The 18,110-nt window shown below is 37.6% G+C and overlaps 1 protein-coding gene and 1 long non-coding RNA gene across 5 annotated transcripts in view; one reads left to right on the top strand and one right to left on the bottom strand.

Annotated features, from left to right (window-relative positions):
• MTERF1 (mitochondrial transcription termination factor 1) overlaps nucleotides 1–18,110 on the bottom strand; it is a 154,054-nt gene that overhangs the window by 127,215 nt on the left and 8,729 nt on the right. The window lies entirely within an intron of this gene.
• The window catches only part of LOC111773163 (uncharacterized), a 49,422-nt gene that overhangs the window by 25,552 nt on the left and 5,760 nt on the right, over nucleotides 1–18,110 (top strand). The gene's annotated exons all lie outside the window — the stretch shown is intronic.

The following is an 18,110-nucleotide window of genomic DNA, read 5'->3' on the forward strand; positions in this document are numbered from 1 at the left end:
GAAACTGGATATCCACATGCAGAAGAGTTAAAATGGACCTCTACCTTCCACCACTCACAAAAATTAACTCAAAATGTATTAAAGACTTAAATGTAAGACCTGAAACTGTAAAACTCCTAGAAGAAAATATAGGTAAAAAGCTCCTTGACATTGGTCTTGGCAATGATTTTTTTTTTATATGGCACCAAAAGCACAAGCAACAAAAGGAAAAAATAAACAAGTAGGACTACATCAAACTAAAAATCTTCTGCACAGCAAAAGTAGCATCAACAAAATGAAGAGGCAATCTATGGAATGGGAGAAAATATTTGCAAAACATCCATCTGATAAGGGGATAATATCCAAAATATACAAGAAATTCACACAATTCAATAGCAAAAAAACCCAAATAGTTTGATTTACAAATGGGCAGAGGATCTGAATAGACATTTTTCTAAAGAAGACACACAAATGGCTGACAGGTGCATAAAAAGATGTTCAACATCACTAATCATCAGGGAAACGCAAATCAAAACCATGATGAGATATCACCTCATACCCATCAGAATAGCTTTATCAAAAAGATAGGATGGGGCCGGCCTGGTGGCGCAGCGGTTAAGTGCACATGTTCTGCTTTGGCGGTCCGGGGTTCGCCGGTTCAGATCCCAGGTGTGAATATGGCACCACTTAGCAAGCCACGCTCTGGTAGGCATCCCACATATAAAGTAGAGGAAGATGGGCACAGATGTTAGCTCATGGCCAGTCTTCCTCAGCAAAAAGAGGAGGATTGGCAGCAGATGTTAGCTCAGGGCCAATCTTCCTCAAAAAAAAAAAAGATAGGAGATAAGTGTTGGTGAGGATATGAAGAAAAGGAAACCCTTGCGCACTACTGTTGGGAATGTAAACTGGTACAGTCACTATGGAAGACAGTATGAAAATTCTTCAAAAATTAAAAATAGAACTACCATATGATCTAGCAATCCCACTTCTGGGTATATATCCAAAGGAAATGAAATCAGATCTTGAAGAGATATCTGAACTCCCATGTTCACAACAGCATTATTCACAACAACCAACATATGAATATATATATATATATATATATATATATATACTGCATATATATTATATATACCATGTATATATACCACATGCATATATCACAACTGTATATACATAATGAAATATTACTCAGCCATGAGAAAGAAGGAAATCCTGCCATTTGTGACAACATGGAAGAAACTTGAGGGCGTTATGCTAAGTGAAATAAGTGAGACAGAGAAAGACAAATAGTGTATGATATCATTTATTTGTGGAATTAAAAAAGTCAAACTCATAGAAACACAGAGTTTATAAAAGGGTACTTGCCAGGGGCTGAGGTGTGGGGAAAATCTGGAAATATCAGTCAAAGGGTACAAACTTCCAGTAATAAGGTGAGTAAGTTCTGGGGATCTAATGTATGGGATGGACTATAGTTAACAACACTATGTTATATATATAAAAGTTGCTAAGAGAGTAAATCTTAAATGTTCCCACCACAAAAAAGAAATGGTACTTACGTGAGGTGATGAAGGTGTTAATCTACTATGGTAATCATTTCACAATATGTAAGTGTATCAAATAATCATGTTGTACCCCTTAAACTTAACAGAATGTTATATGTCAATTATAGCTCAATAAAGCTGGGGAAAAAAAAGAAAAAAATAAATTCTTCTCCAAGCTGCACTCATATATCCAAATGGCTTATCTGATATGCCTACTGGGATGTTTCACCAGCATCTTGTCCAGTAAAGGGCTTCCGATAAACACCAACAAGCATCACTTGGGGCAAAGCGGAACTAACTCACATGCACAAGGTCTGAAAGTTGCATAGTTCCCTTCTCCTCTAGCCATCCTGTGGAGAGGTATGCTTGGGCCAGTGTGCCATTGGACACGCCATGGGTATCTTCTCCAACAGAGGGACCCTGGGCCTTTCCTACTATTGCTCTCAGCTTTTAGAGACGTTTCTCGGTACAAACTATAAATTTGGGGCACCTGGTTCTCAAGAAAATTGCCTGCCAGGGCTGGAAACACTATTGATGATACCTGGAGATCTTTGGAGGAGGAGTAATGGAGTGTAGCCTCCCCAACCATGGGGTAAAAGGAGGCATCAGTGCCAGCTCATTGCCAGCCAGTCGACAGGGGTGACAAGGTCACCAGCAGTCATCTTTCTTATCTCTCCACACCTTAACTTTAAAATGTCGAAAGCTGAATTCTTTATTCCCTGTGTCTTAAATCACTTCTCTCCCCTCCACCAATTTGTTACATCTCAAAAGGCACTGCCACATATCAATTGCTCAAGCTAGAAACCAAGGGGTTATCCTAGAATCTTCCTTCTCTCTAATTCCTCATATCCAATCCATCACCAAATTCTATAAGGCTACACTGTGCAATATTGCTGTCAGACACATGTGGACATTGAGCACTTAAAATGGGGATAGTCCAAATAGACATGTGCTTTAAGTAAATATTCATAAGATTTTGAAGACTTAGTACAAAGATAATGTCAAATATGTCATTAATAATTTTTATATTGATTATGTGTTAAAGTGATAATATTTTGGATATATTGGGTTAAATAAATTAAAACAATTTTACCTATTTCCTTTTACTTTTTAATGCAATTATGAGAAATTTTAAATATATATTTGGCTTGTATTTGTGGCTCACATTATATTTCTATTGGACAGTACTGCTATACAGTATATCCATCAATGTCTCCCAAATCTACTGTCACCACCTTAACCCAAGTCACCATCATTTCTTGCTTGGACTAATCTAATGGCCTCTTTATTGATCTTCATGCTTCCTCAATTGTCCCATTTTAACTGATTCTCACAAATTATAGGAATCTTTTTTAAATGTAAATCTCATTATATTTCTTATTTGCTTAATATCTCTCAATGGTTTCTCATTGTCCTCAAAATCCAAACTTCCTATTACAGACTTCGACACTCTGCATATGATATGATTCCCAACCCCCACATCCCTGGCCATCTCTATCACCTCATCTAAAGCCACTTTACCCTAGGCACTGTTCTCCAGCAGCACTTGGCATCCTTCAGTTCCTAAGACATATTAAGCTTATGCCCACCAGGACCTTCACTCCAACCACACCATGTCTGCAATGTTCTGCCTAGCTCTTTGGTGTCTCCTCCTCATCCTTCAAGTCTCAGATTACATATTAGTTTCCTAAGAGGTTCTCCCTGATCAGCCAATCTAAGAGTTTCTGCCTTTTACTCTCCTTCCCAGAACTCTGTTTCCTTCAAACACTTTCCTCAATTTTTAGTTACATATTTATTTGTAGGTTTAACTGTTTGTCTCTCTTCCTCTGCTACACTATAAACTCCATGATAGGAGTGGCCAGGTCTACTCAGCCTACCAGTATAGACTCAGTACTGGTCAAGGAAATTATTCTAGGGGCAGTGTATAGAATATTTAAGAGTAGGAATTGGTTAGAGGTTGAAAATGTTAGAGGTAAAAAAAATGGATCCAAGAATTGCCTAGAGAAGAATATCAGAATTAAAGTTAATTGATACTAGAAGGAAGCTCCAATTCTGGTTCATCTTAGGGAAAATTGGACAGCTTCAAACAGGTGATCCAGAAGCATTCTACTATCTTTTGTTTCTAAACAGGCCAATATTGGCCAAAGGACCCAATCATTCCTTTTATCACAATATTACTTTATTGTATGATTTGGTGATGAGTCTCAAGTTAGACCTCCCCAAGTACTCCTCTTGCTTTCCTATCAGTCCTTGATAACCTTTCCAGGAACTTCTGTCATGCTGAGTGGAAACATGATGGGGGTATTGTGCTCTGAGCACAATACCATACGGTGACCTGATGAGCCCACACCAGGCCTCCTGGGAGGCCTGCTCTCTTTTGTTCTCAATGGCATATTCCCTTAACCATAGTGGATCAGGGCTGTCAAGACTCAACTTTATCTAAAAAATGGTATTAAATGATGTGTGATATAGGAGAATGCTCATAATATATTTACAAAAATAGGATTAAAACAGTTATTACTAATAATCCAGTGTCAAACACAATAGTGCATAGTCGGTATTCAACAAACATGTGTTGAATAAATTAGTTTTGCTAGAGAAGAGATTATATTTATTTTCCACACATAGTATATATGCATAAGAAAAAAAGACTAGAAAGTAATACACCAAAATGTTAACAAGTGCTATTTCTGGGGTATTGGGATTATGAGTACTTTTTGTATGCGTGCTTTTCTATATTTTCCAACATTGTGTAATTAAAAGATTATTTTGCAATCAGGAAAAAATATTATTTTTATAAACAAACCAATAAACTATCAAAGCTACTATGAGCTCTTCTAGGCTCCTAACAGCCTCAATTTTGGCAGTGACTCAGACTGTGGTGATTATATAAATATCAGTTTGATTGGGAAATGAAAGGGGAAGGGGGTGAACTTAGTTTCTCTGAAGGGCCCAGCTGGCCAAGTCATTACCAAGGTGACTCCCTGGCTCACTGACTCTAGGGAAGAAAGTCGAAGAGCACAAAGCAAAACTTTTCTAAGTGTGTACTAACTTCAGCTTAGGAGGAAGGAGGGAGCAGAAATGTGAGGGGAAGGGATCGTCTTTATATTGATAATTCTGTTCCAGAGTTTGTTGTCAAGTCTTCAAATGTCAGGTAGAGTGTAAGCCAGAATTCAACTTGATGAAGGCATTATGCAGACAATACAGACATGACAAGATATCATTTAACTGCAGAGGTTTCAACCTCTTTTGTAGCTACCATAATATCTAGAGCATGCTTTGTACATATGGTGCTTTATACTAAAGGGATTTTACTTTTATTTCCAATCCTATCATTCTCCCTTACATACTGATCCTCAAATCTAGAATTGTTCACCCACAGATAGTTAAATGGGTGAGGTCATCAAAGCAGCAATATTAGATGCCATGGGATACCTAGGAGCACATGCATTTGTATTTACAATGTCTTCTAAATAATAGAGATACCACAGATAGTTTATAATCTATCTATTTGATATATAACATTTATTCTCATAAGAAAATCTGATTCCTTCACTTCAGATCTCACCATTACAATCTTTATTTAAAATAAAACCTCCTCAAGCCCACAAAGGAATGAAAAAGTTAACAAAGTAATTGGATCAACTGCAATACTATGGAGACCGTACTAGCTTATGCTCAGTTTTGTATACAGACATAACAAACACCACGCAGGTTTAAAGATGAAAATTAAACAAGAGTAGACGATCTAGCAGTCTGATCTGAAAGGGCAAAGACCTCGGCTGCAAAATATTTTTAAGCTAAGATTGTGTAACAAACAAGAAGAGAGCTTCAAACCTAGGTAAAAATACAAAAAGTACCCAAATTATATCATTTCAGAACTGTCTGAGACAATTAAGCAGTAGCATTTATTTAAAAGGAATGAATAACCATTCAAGGAAAACAGCTTTTTCATTCTTTTAAACGGACATTAAACTACTAGGAAAAAAGTTGTATACAAGAGTATCAATTTATTTTCTTCCAGCTTAAGGCTGACAGAACCTACAGATAAAATGATCCCCAGCCAACTCTCTTCTGGTATTTAAATAAGTCCTTATTTAGTTTGAACTATCAGCCAGATTTACAGGTAGCTGACTTTAGAAAACTGCATAGCCAAACCTCTGTCTACATGTCCCCCTGTGGTTCATGAAGTTTTGTGCACAAGAAAACACAGGGGGATAAAGACCCAATTTTAATTCTTTAACAGTTATTAATTACTTATAATTATTAATTATATATAATTTATATAATTTTTAAATAGTTGTTTTATCAGTTATTCATCATAAACACTGTTACACTTTAATTCTGTGAATATCACATTTAGCTAAATTAGTAAGCCTTAACCACATATCCTTATGTGAAATGCAGTCATACAGCTTTGGTCAGGAGAAACAGGCATTCTAAAGAAGCTGAGAAGGTCTGAGAGATACATCCAAATATGCAGAGTGGAATAATGCTGACCTTTGCACTAATTTTGTCATAGACATTTTAATTAATATTCAGAGTATAACATGACAGTCATACTCCCTAACTGCAGGAAAGCAAAAAGGAAGGAATGCGCCCAACTTGGGTCCATGCACTCTACTTTCCTTAGAAAAGGAGGCTTTGTGTGGCTGCTGGGAGTAAATCCAGTCAGCTTCCTAATCAAAGAAACACCCCAGTTCTCCACAGGGCATAGGATTTCATCAGAGGCCTGGTTCTTGTGTGGAAAAAGACCAAGGTCTAATTTTATATGCACTTTGGAATAGCAAGAAAGCAAGAGCACCTGCCCTCGGGGCAAATTCTAGCCCAAGGGTCCCAGGTAGGCTTCAGGAAGCCCTCCAGAACAAAGATGCTGGTATTATTGCCAGTGTCTGACACATGCCATGGCCCGACCTCATGTAGGTCATCAAGCCAAGGCAAGGACTGAGTGGTAGAGGGCTCGTGACTGCTCCATTTGAAGTATACCTGGTGTATGAGTACGAATCCATCAATATTTTTTCCAGGTGGTTTCTCAGGTCTCCCAACATCTTTACTAAAAAGATACTTGATATTAATTCTTGATAAGTAGAAATATAAAGTTAGATACATTTGTTCTTGTACTTGTATTTTGTATTTTGAAGAGGGTCTAGAAACACACACATGTGAAAATTTAGTATCAGATAAAGATGGCATTTCAAGTCAATGTTGAATGGATGGATTCTTCAATTTTACTGAGGTATAACTGCAGTATACTAAACCGCACATATTTAAAATATACAATTTGACACATTTTGACTTATCTATACACTCACAAAACCATCACGATAATGAAGATAATGAATATATACATCACCTCCAAAAGTTTCCCTGTGGCCCTTGGTAATCCCTCCTCCCTGGCCTTCCCCATCCCACCCCACCTCCATCCCAGACTACAAATGATCTACTTTCTGTCACTACAGATTAGTAAGCATTTCCTAGAATTTTATATAAATGGAACCACATAGATTGTACTCTTTGTTTGGCTTCTTTCATTTAGAACAATTATTTTGAGATTCACCCAGGTTGTTGCATGTATTAATAGGTCATTCTTTTGTATTGCTGAATAATATTCCACTGCACGAATATATCACAATTTATATTTCCATTTGTCTGTTGATGAACCTGTTGGGTTGCTTCCAGGTTTTGGTTACTACAAGTAAAGCTGTTATGAAGATGCAAGTACAAGTCTTTGTAAGAACATGAAGTGTGGCAATGTTAATATTAATGTAGTATTCAAAGCAAAATGCATTAACTAGGACAAGAGAGATCTCTACCCTGATAACTACCAAAAAGATTTTGGTCAAAGCCTTTAGAGAAGCCTTCACAGCAAATTTCCATTGTTGCTAAGGATCTCTCCTGAACAAGACACCAGATGATTTTACAGGAAAGTTCTGCGAGGTTTTAAAGGAATGGATAGTTTCCATGATTTTCAACTGGTTCCATAGCATAGGGAAGAAAATAAAAACCTTCCAAATTAATTTTATAAGGCTAGTACAACTCTGATCCAAAAGCCTGACAAAGTGGCAACCTCCCTCCTCCTAAAAAAACAAAGAATCTACCCACCAAAACTTCCACAATAACAAGGTGAGTGGGGAGGGGAAACCTGTATACCAATTCCCCTTGTGAATACTAATAAAAACTCTTAAGTAAAATATTAGTAAATTGAATTTGGCTTAGGTTTTATTTCAGTAAAACAAAGGATGATATAAAGAAATCAACTGACATTCACTAATGGATTAAAAACAGATGATTTTTAAAAAGGATTTTTCAAAAATTATCATTCATCCCTGATTAAAATAAACAAACCTCTTTGCGAACTAAGAAGAAAAGGATATTTCCTCAACCTCATGACAAACAGGTTAGCTGGGACTTTGTTTCTTTGATTATTTGGAGACTTTGACAATGAATGTGTATTTTCAGAGAATAAACTCACTTCCATTGTAAAATAAAAGGAGAAAGAAAGACAATATGTTGGGTATAAATTGAAGGTATCTTGACAGCTACTGAAGGTGGCACTGGGATATTCAAATAGAGATGGAAGAACTACCATACCATCATACTAAAATTTTTCATAATTAACACAAAGCAGTTCATGTACATAAACTCACTGATCTTCACCCAGTATTGCTACTAAGGAAAAATAAGTTCCAAATGTCTATCTGATTAGATCTGGTGTCAAGATGGTGGTGTAGGCAGACTCTGAACTCACCTCCTCCGACAGACACAACAAATTTACAATTACTCTTGGAATAATTACCCTAAGAGAGAAGTGAAAACTGGATAAAAAGAACACCCACAACAAGAGCCAGTACTGACTGAGGTGGAAGAGGCAGAAACTCCTTTTTGGAAAGGAAAAGGCCACCTTCTACACACAGCACTTCATGGACAGCCAGGAGAAATCTTAAAGTACAAAGCCTTCCCTGGAAGAGTGGGGGATCTGAGTGGGGGAGTGTTACCACAATAAGCAGTTCTTGGACTCAGCACAACTGAAGCAAGTGTCATAATATCTGGCTTAGCTGGTTATTAACAACAACGAGGGATACCCCCTAGAAAAGCTATCAGATATAAGGGGCGGGGGGGAAGCCTGTTCTTAAAGGGCCCATGCACAAATTCACCCATTTAGGAAAGCAATCTAAAATCACCAGAAAGGTACATAGTCCTTTGGTGAAAAGAGACTCACTTGATAGGCTCTGGATGCATCTCAGTGAGAGGTGAGACCTCCGCAAGGTGGGACCACTTCCCCAGGGACTGTGAGACATTGGTGACAGCCATTATTCTGAATTAGCACAGGCATGCTGACACGGATGTTGGCAGATGCCATTGGATTTCTTCCCCTGACTTGTCAGTGCAGGGGTCTGCCCCACCTACTAGAACACTGATTCAATCCAGCTCAGCCAGGGCAGGCAGCACCCCTTAGGGATTGGCCCCACCCAAAAGCAAGCCCTCAGGCAACTTGTGGCCCCACAAAGGCAGGGTGCCTGGGACCTCTGCAGTAGGGCAAGTGGGTCCGCCCCTGCGGGGCAGAGCATGTGCGAGGGGTGGGCCTGCATTGGTGGAGCATGTGGGGCCTCTGCAGTGGGGTGACTGGACCCATTCTTCAGTGGGTCAGGGTGTGTACATGGGGCAAGACTGTGTTGACAGGGTGTGTGGGCCTGTGGGCAGTGGGATTTGTCAGCTGCAGCAGACTTGTGCTTCTCAAACAGCCAAATAGGAGATTGGTCCCACCTTCCAAAGCCTAAAACAAGTGGGCAATCACATGCCTGGGGCCAGCCCCACCAAGCTGCACTCTTGAGAGAGCTGACAACAGCCTTGCAGGCCAGAGGCCTATAGCAATTATAAACCCCAGAACCTAGCAACAAGCCACATTGGGGGCCTACTCACTTAACAGAAAAACTGCAAGAAAAATGTGCCAATAGACCTTGCAGCCAACTGTGCTGGGGCTCCCCATGCCCAATAAAGTGACTGAAGGGACAATAGTAGGCACAGGCACTGAGTATTACAACCAGCCAGCCAGTGGGACAGCCAAGCCTCCCCAGGCACCTGCAGCAAGAGCAACCCTGCCACAACAGGAAACAGGTAGCCCACACAGGGGACACTCGTGGAACATTTGGAACTGGTGATGAGAGAGAAGAACTGTGCGGGGCTTCATAAGGAATCTCTTACATAAGGGACCTCTGCAAGACCAGCAGATGCAGCTGATCTACCTAATATATAGGTATAACCACAGAGAAAGAGGCAAATGAGGAGACAAAGGAATACATTCCAAGTAAGAGAACAGGACAAAACCCCAGAAAAAGAACTAAACAAAACAGAGGTAAACAATCTACCTGACAAAGAGTACAAACTAAGAGTCATAAGGATGCTCATTGATCTTGGGAGAGGAATGGATGAACTCAGTGAGAACATAAACAAATAATTGGAAAATATAAAAAAGAACCAATCAGAAATTAAGGATACAATACAGGAAATGAAAAATTCACTAGAGGGGCTCAAAAGCAGAGTAGATGATACAGAAGAACGGATCAGCAGGCAGAACGAATGACTAGAGGAAATCACCCAAGCTGAACAGATAAAAGAAAAAAGAATTAAAAGAATGAGGACAGTCTAAGGGACCTCTGAGACAAGATCAAGTGCACTAACATCTGTATCATAGGTGTCCAAGAAGGAGAAGAGAGAGACAAAGGAGCAGAGAATCTATGTAAAGAAATAATAGCTGACAGCTTTGCTAACCTAACGAAGGAAACAGACATCCAGGCACAGGAAAAACAGAGAGCACCAAACAAGATTAACCAAAAGAAGCCCACACTAAGACACATTATAATTAAAATTTCAAGAACTAAAGATAAAGAGAGAATCCTAAAAGCTGCCAGAGAGTGACAGCAAGTTATACACAAAGGAAACTCCATAAGACTATCAGCTGACTTCACAGGAGAAACCTTACAGGCTAGAAGAGAGTGGCATGGTATATTTAAAGTGCTGAAAGGAAAAAACCTTTACAGCCAAGGATACTCTATCCAGCAAGGTTATCCTTCAAAATGGAAAGAGATAAAGAGTTTCCCAGACAAGCAGAAACTAAAGGAGTTTATCACCAAGAAACCAGCCTTACAAGAAATGTTAAAGGGACTTATTTAAGTGGAAAAGAAAAGACCACAAATAGGAATAAGAAAATTATCACACACAAAAAAAATCAAAACAATAAAATCACTGGCAAAGGCAAATATACAGTTAAGGTAGTAGATCAACTACCTATGAAGTTAATATGAAGGTCAAAAGACAAAAGTAGTAAAATTATCTATTTCCATGATAGAAGAGTAAGAGAAACACACTCACAAACAAGAGGTTAGATATGATATCAAAAACATAAAATGTGGGAAGAAGGGGGCAAAAGAGTAGAGCTTTTAGCAAGAGGTCAAATTTAAGAGACCATCAACTTAATATAGATTGCTATATATATAGGTTATTACATACGAACCTCATGGTAATCACAAACCAGAAACCTATAATAAATACACAAAAAAACTAAGAGAAAGGAACCCAAACATAATACTAAAGAAAGCCATCAAACCACAAGGGAAGACAGCAAGAGAAGAAGAAAGGAACAGAGAAAAACTACTAAAACACCCAGAAAGAAAGCAATAAAATAGCAATAAGTATATTCTTATCAATAGCTACTTTAAAAGTCAATGGACTAAATACTCCAATGAAAAGGCATAGTGTGGCCAAATGGATAAAAAAACAAGACCCATATATATGCTGCATACAAGAGACACTCTTCAGACCTAAGGACAATCACAAACTGAAAGACTGAAAGTGAAGGGATGGAAAAAGATACTCCATGAAAATGGCAATGAAAAGAAAGCTGAGGTAGCAATACTTAATATCAGACAAAATAGACTTCAAAACAAAAACTGTAACAAGAGACAAAGAAGGGCACAACATAAAGATAAAGGGAACAATCCAACAAGAGGATATACCACAGGTAAATATCTATGCACCCAACATAGGAGCACCTAAATATATAAAGCAATTATTAACAGATATAGAAGAAATAGCAATACAATAATAGTAGGGGACTTTAACACCCCACTTACACCAAATACATAGATCATCCTAACATAAGATCAATAAGGAAACATTGGCCTTAAATGACACATTAGACCAGATGGACTTAGTAGATATATATACACAATATTATATACACAACATTCCATCTAAAAACTGCAGAATACACATTCTTTTCAATGCATGTAGAACACTCTCCAGGAGAGAACAAATATTAGGCCACAAAACAAGTCTCAACAAATTTAAGAAAACTGAAATAATATCAAGCATCTTTTCTGACCACAATGCTATGAAACTAGAAATCAACTACAGGAGGAAAGTTTGAAAAGCCACAAATATGTGAAGATTAAACAAAATGCTACTGAACAATAATTGGGTCAATGAAGAAATCAAAGGAGACATCAAAAAGTACCTGGAGACAAATGAAAACGAAAATACAACATGTCAAAATCTATGGGATATGGCAAAAGCAGTTCTAAGAGAGAAGTTTACAGCAATATGAGCCTACCTCAACAAACAAGAAAAATCTCAAATAAACAATCTAACAGTGCACCTAAAGGAACTGGAAAAAGAAGAACAAACAAAGCTCAAAATCAGTAGGAGGAAGGCAACAATAAAAATCAGAATAGAAATAAATGAAATAGAGACAAAAAGACAACAGAAAAAAATCAATGAAACTAAGGGGTGGTTCTTGGAAAAGATAAACAAAATTGACAAGCCTTTAGCTAGACTCACCAAGAAAAAAAGAGAGAAGGCTCAAATAAATAAAATCAGAAATGAAAGAAGAGAAATTACAACAGACAACTCAGAAATACAAAAGATTATAAGAAAATACAACAAAAACTTATACACCAACAAACTGGATAATCTATAAGAAATGGATAAATTCTTAGAATCATTCAACCTTCCAAAACTGAATCAAAAAGAAACAAAGAATCTGACTAGACAAATCAACAGTAAGGAGATCGAAAAAGTAATAAAAAAACTTCCCAAAAAACAAAAGTCCAAGGCCAGACGGCTCCCCTGGCAAATTCTACCAAACACTCAAAGAAGACTTAATACCTATCCTTCTCAAAGTCTTCCAAAAAATTGAAGAGGAGGGGAAGCTTCCTAATTCATTCCATGAAGCCAACATTACCCTGATACCAAAACCAGAAAACACAAAAAAAAGAAAATTACAAGCCAATATCACTGATGAACATCAGTGCAAAGATCCTCAACAAAATACTAGCAAATCAAATACAACAGTACATTAAAAAGATCATACACCATGAACAAGTGGAGTTTATTCCAGGGATGCAGGGATGGTTCAACATCCACAAATTAGTGTGATACACCACATTAACAAAATGAAGAAGAAAAACCACATGATCATCTCAAGAGATGCAGAGAAAGCATTTGACAAGATACAGCATCCATTTATGATAAAAACTTTAAATAAAATGGGCATGGAAGGAAAATCCTCAACATAATAAAGGCCACATATGACAAATCCACAGCTCATACCATTCTCAATGGAGAAAAACTGAAAGCTCTCTCTCTAAGAACAGGAACCAGACAAAAGATTCCCACTTTCACCAATCTTGTTTAACATAGTATTGGAAGTCCTAGCCAGAGCAATGAGGCAAGAAAAAGAAAGAAAAGGGATCCAAATTGGAAAGGAAGAGGTGAGGTTGTCACTATTTGCAGATGACATGATTTTATATATAGAAAATCCTAAAGAATCCACCAAAAAACTTTAAGAAATAATAAATGAATAGGGTAAAGTTGCAGGATACAAAATCAACATACAAAAATCAGTTGCATTTCTATACACTAACAACAAAGTAGCAGAAAGAGAAATTATGACAACAATTCCATTTACAATTGCAACAAAAAGAATAAAATATCTAGGAATAAATTTAAAGAAAGAGGTGAAAGACCTGTACACTGAAAACTACAAAACATTGTTGAAAGAAAATGAAGAAGACACAAAGGAATGGAAAGATATTACATGCTTACGGATTGGAAGAATAAATATAGATAAAATGTCCATACTTCCGAAGGCCATCTACAGATTCAATGCAATCCCTATCAAATTCCAATGACATTTTTTACAGAAATTGAACAAAGAATCCTAAAATTTATATGGAACAACAAAAGACCCCAAGTAGCCAAAGGACTCCTGAGAAAAAAGAACAAAGCTGGAGGCATCACACTCCCTGATTTCAAAATATACTATAAAGCCATAGTAATCAAAACAGCATGGTACTGGCACAAAAAAAGACACACAGATAAATGGAACAGAATCAAGAGCCCAGAAATAAACTCACACATCTATGGAGAGCTAATTTTTTTTTTTTTTAGGAAGATTAGCCCTGAGCTAACATCTGCTGCCAATCCTCCTCTTTTTGCTGAGGAAGACTGGCCCTCAGCTAACACCCATGCCCATCTTCCTCTACTTTATATGTGGGACACCTACCACAGCATGGCTTGCCAAGCGGTGCCATGTCCGCACCTTGGATCTGAACCAGTGAACCCTGGGTCACAAAAGCAGAACATGTGAACTTAACCACTGCACCAATGGGCCAGCCCCCAGAGAGCTAATTTTTGACAAGGGAGGAAAGAACATACAATCAACAAAGGGAAGTCTCTTCAATAAATGGGGTTGGGAAAACTGGACAGCCACATGCAAAAGAATGGAATATCTTACACCATCCACAAAAATCAACTCAAAATGGACTAAAGAGTTGAATGTAAGACCCAAAACCATGAAACTTCTAGAAGAAAACATAGGCAGTATGCTCTTTGACATCAGTCTTAGCAGCATATTTTCAAGTACCATGTCTGACTGGGCAAGGGAAACAAAAGAAAAAATAAACAAATGGGACTACATCAAACTAAAATCCTTCTGCACAGCAAAGGAAACCATCAAAAAAAACGAAAAGACAACCTAACAATTGGAAGAAGACATTTCCAAACCTTATATCTGATAAGGAGTTAATAAGCTAAAATATATAAAGAACTCACACATCTCAACAACAAGAAAACTAACAACTCAACTAAAAAATGGGCAAAAGATCTGAACAGATATTTTTCCAAAGAAGATATATAGATGGCCAACAGGCACATAAAAAGATGTTCAACATCACTAATTATTAGGGAAATGCAAATCAAAACTACAATGAGATATCACCTCATGCCCATCAGAATGGCTATAATTAACAAGGCAAGAAATAGTAAGTGTTGGAGAGAATGTGGAAAAAAGGCAACTCTCATACACTGCTGGTCGGAGAGCAACCTGGTGCAGCCACTATGGAAAACAGTATGGAGATTCCTCAAAAAATTAAGAATAAAACTACCATACGAGCCAGCCATTCCCCTGCTGGGTATTGATCCAAAGAACATGAAAACATAAATGCATGAAGATATATGCACCCCTATGTTCACTGCAGCATTATTCACAATAACCAAGACTTGGAAGCAACCTAGGTGCCCATCAAGGGACGAATGGATAAAGAAGATCTGGTATATAGACACAATGGAATACTACTCAGCCATAAAAAAGGATGAGATCTGGCCATTTGTGACAACATGGATGGTATTCATGGTATTATGCTAAGCAAAATAAGTCAGAGGGAGAAAGTCGAATGTCATATGATCTCACTCATAAACAGAAGATAAAAACAACAAAAAACAGGGGCCAGCCCCATGGCCGAGTGGTTAAGTTCACGCACTCTGCTTCAGTGGCCCAGGGTTTTGCCGGTTCGAATCCTGGGCGCAGACATGGCACTGCTCATCAGGCCATGCTGAGGCGGCATCCCACATGCCACAACTAGAGGGATCCACAACTGAAAATACACAACTATGTACCAGTGGGGCTTTAGGGAGTAAAAGAAAAAATAAAATCTTTAAAAAAAAAAAAAAGAAAAGCAAACACAGAGAAAGAAATTGGATTGGTGGTTACCAGAGGGGAAGGGGGGAGGCAGGAGGGCAAAAGGGGTGATTATGCACATGTATGGTGATGGATTGTAATTAGTATTTGGGTGGTGAACATGATGTAGTCTACACAGAAATTGAAATATAATAATGTACACTTGAAATTTATATGTTATAAACCAATAATACCACAATAAAATATATATATATACCTGACTAATAGTGAAGTGAGACACAAAATGAGATTCCATCAGTATGTCTTCTATGTCTGTACCAAATTCCACACAGAAATTAGTCAAAAGGCTAAAAAAAAACTATAGTATTTTTGTTTTTTCCTTTTATTTAACTAACAACCTCTACGAATTGAGGGGAAAAAAGTGTGAAAGCAAAAGTGTAGACATAATCTATCTTGAAAAGACCAGAAGAAAGTGAAGAGGTAAGGGTGCCATTTGGGGAACACCAGAAACATGAAAATGAGCAAGAAGATACATAGGACCTGGTTATAACATTCGCCATGAGTGCCTTCCTCAACTCCTCAAAACTGATGCTGGCAGCTCTTTCCTATACCAGGTTCCTGAGTCAACAGTAAATAAACTAAGGAATAAATGAATGCCCTCAGTCCAAAGACCTCTTGGCCAGTTTAGAACACCTGTCTCCCAAGTTACCTGGTGGCCAATCAGACCCAAGACCTAGTCCCTCCAGAGATGATCCCTAGAGGACCATGATGACTGAGTCATAGCTCCTCTCTTCTGTCTCCAATGTTGGGCAACTGGGCTTCTGCTATCATCTCTTCCCCAAACCTCTCTAATAATAATATAGCCCTGCTATTCTATCTTGTTTGTGCCAAGCTCTTCTTGGACTATGTAAAGATTGCCTATTATTAAAGTTTGTGGCTAGAGTTCTGCCATCAACAGATTCTCCCTTCAATCTCCACTAGATTGTACTTCTGGGTGTGAAGTTTGTGGGGCATTACAGTCCATAAGGAAGAAGCCAACAGTCAAGTTTTGCACATGAAAGCAATCTTATTGGATCTTTAGCTACAAACCTTGTACCTATGCAAGCCTTAGAAATTAGATGATTTAAGGAGAGAAATGACTAGTTTAATAGACCAGTAAACCCTTTTATAAATACTACTCATGTTTTATTCCTTCCTGTAAGTTCATGATGAACAAATTCATTTTTTTCCTTTAATCTTTGATATCGTCCTAACACAGTTATTTGAAAGTCCTCAAGTTTATGCCAGCAATTTAGAATGTACAGATGGTTTCCATTAAAAAAATGAAGTTTTGCAGAAACAGCTGACATTTGGAGAACAGCAAAATGCAGTAATCTTAATGTTCATATTTTCTAGAGCAAAATTTTAACTTATACTAATGGTGGAAAAAACGGTAGAATGTATGTGGAATACTGAACTACTCTAGGTGGGGTTTTCAAAAAATTACTAATGTACTAAAATTTACTCTATCTGTCTAATGGTGAGAGATTCACTAGAGAAATTGTGGTTTATCCAAACAGAATTTCATACAACCATTAAAAACAATGTTACTGGTGAATACTTGATTCTGTAATTAATTAATTACTAAAGAATACTTAATATGTTCAGAATCTATTAGGTTAAAAAACATAAATATAGACAGCTTGATCTCAATTTAAATATATATGCCACATATCTACTCATATTACATCCATGTGTGGATATATTCTGCAAAGAAAAACAAGAGTGACCAAAATGTTCATTATTTATCTCTGGGAGATAAGATTATAGTTTGTTTTGTGTGTGTGTGGTTTATTTTCTATTTTTTCCACATTATAAACATGGATTTTTCTTTTTACTCATGAAAAACTATTACTTAAAATTTTTATAATTCAACTTTTTTTTAAGACTCTCCCCTAATCAGATTCAAACCTTAAAATATGTTAATCTTGCCTAACAGGTATTATCCATTTGTTTCTACTAAGAAGTTGTCCTTCCTCAATCCCCAAAAGAGGGCTGTATTCTACTTCTGTGCATCCCACATTCTCCTTGGCCACTGGCAACTGTTGCTGCTATATCATCTCATCAACCCAGACATAATCCTCATGACCAGCTGATGCCAATAAACTTTTATCTCCTCTGTCTACCTCCATCAAGTTCCTTACAGACTTGTTAGTTCCAAAGCAACACTTCAGAAAATATTCACATACAATTCAGAAGACTGAAGGAATTAATACTTTGTGCTTTAAGTCATAACAATAAAATTTACTCCCAATAATACTACTGTATCCATGCAACGCAATATTATTTGGCAATAAAAAAGAATGAAATACTGGGGCCAGCCTGGTGGCATAGTGGTTAAGTTCACACACTCCACTTCAGTGCCCTGGAGTTCAGAGGTTCAGATCCTGGGTGCTGACCTAGCACCACTCGTCAAGCCACACTGTGGAGGCATCCCACGTAAAATAGAGGAAGATTGGCAGATGTTAGTTCAGAGACAATCTTCCCCACAAAAAATATAGATAGATGGATAGATAGATAGGTAGGTAGGTAGGTAGGTAGACAGATAGATAGATAGATAGATAGATAGATAG

The sequence above is a fragment of the Equus caballus genome, chromosome 4, assembly GCF_041296265.1.
Source record: "Equus caballus isolate H_3958 breed thoroughbred chromosome 4, TB-T2T, whole genome shotgun sequence".
In the NCBI taxonomy this organism is placed as follows: Eukaryota; Metazoa; Chordata; class Mammalia; order Perissodactyla; family Equidae; genus Equus; species Equus caballus.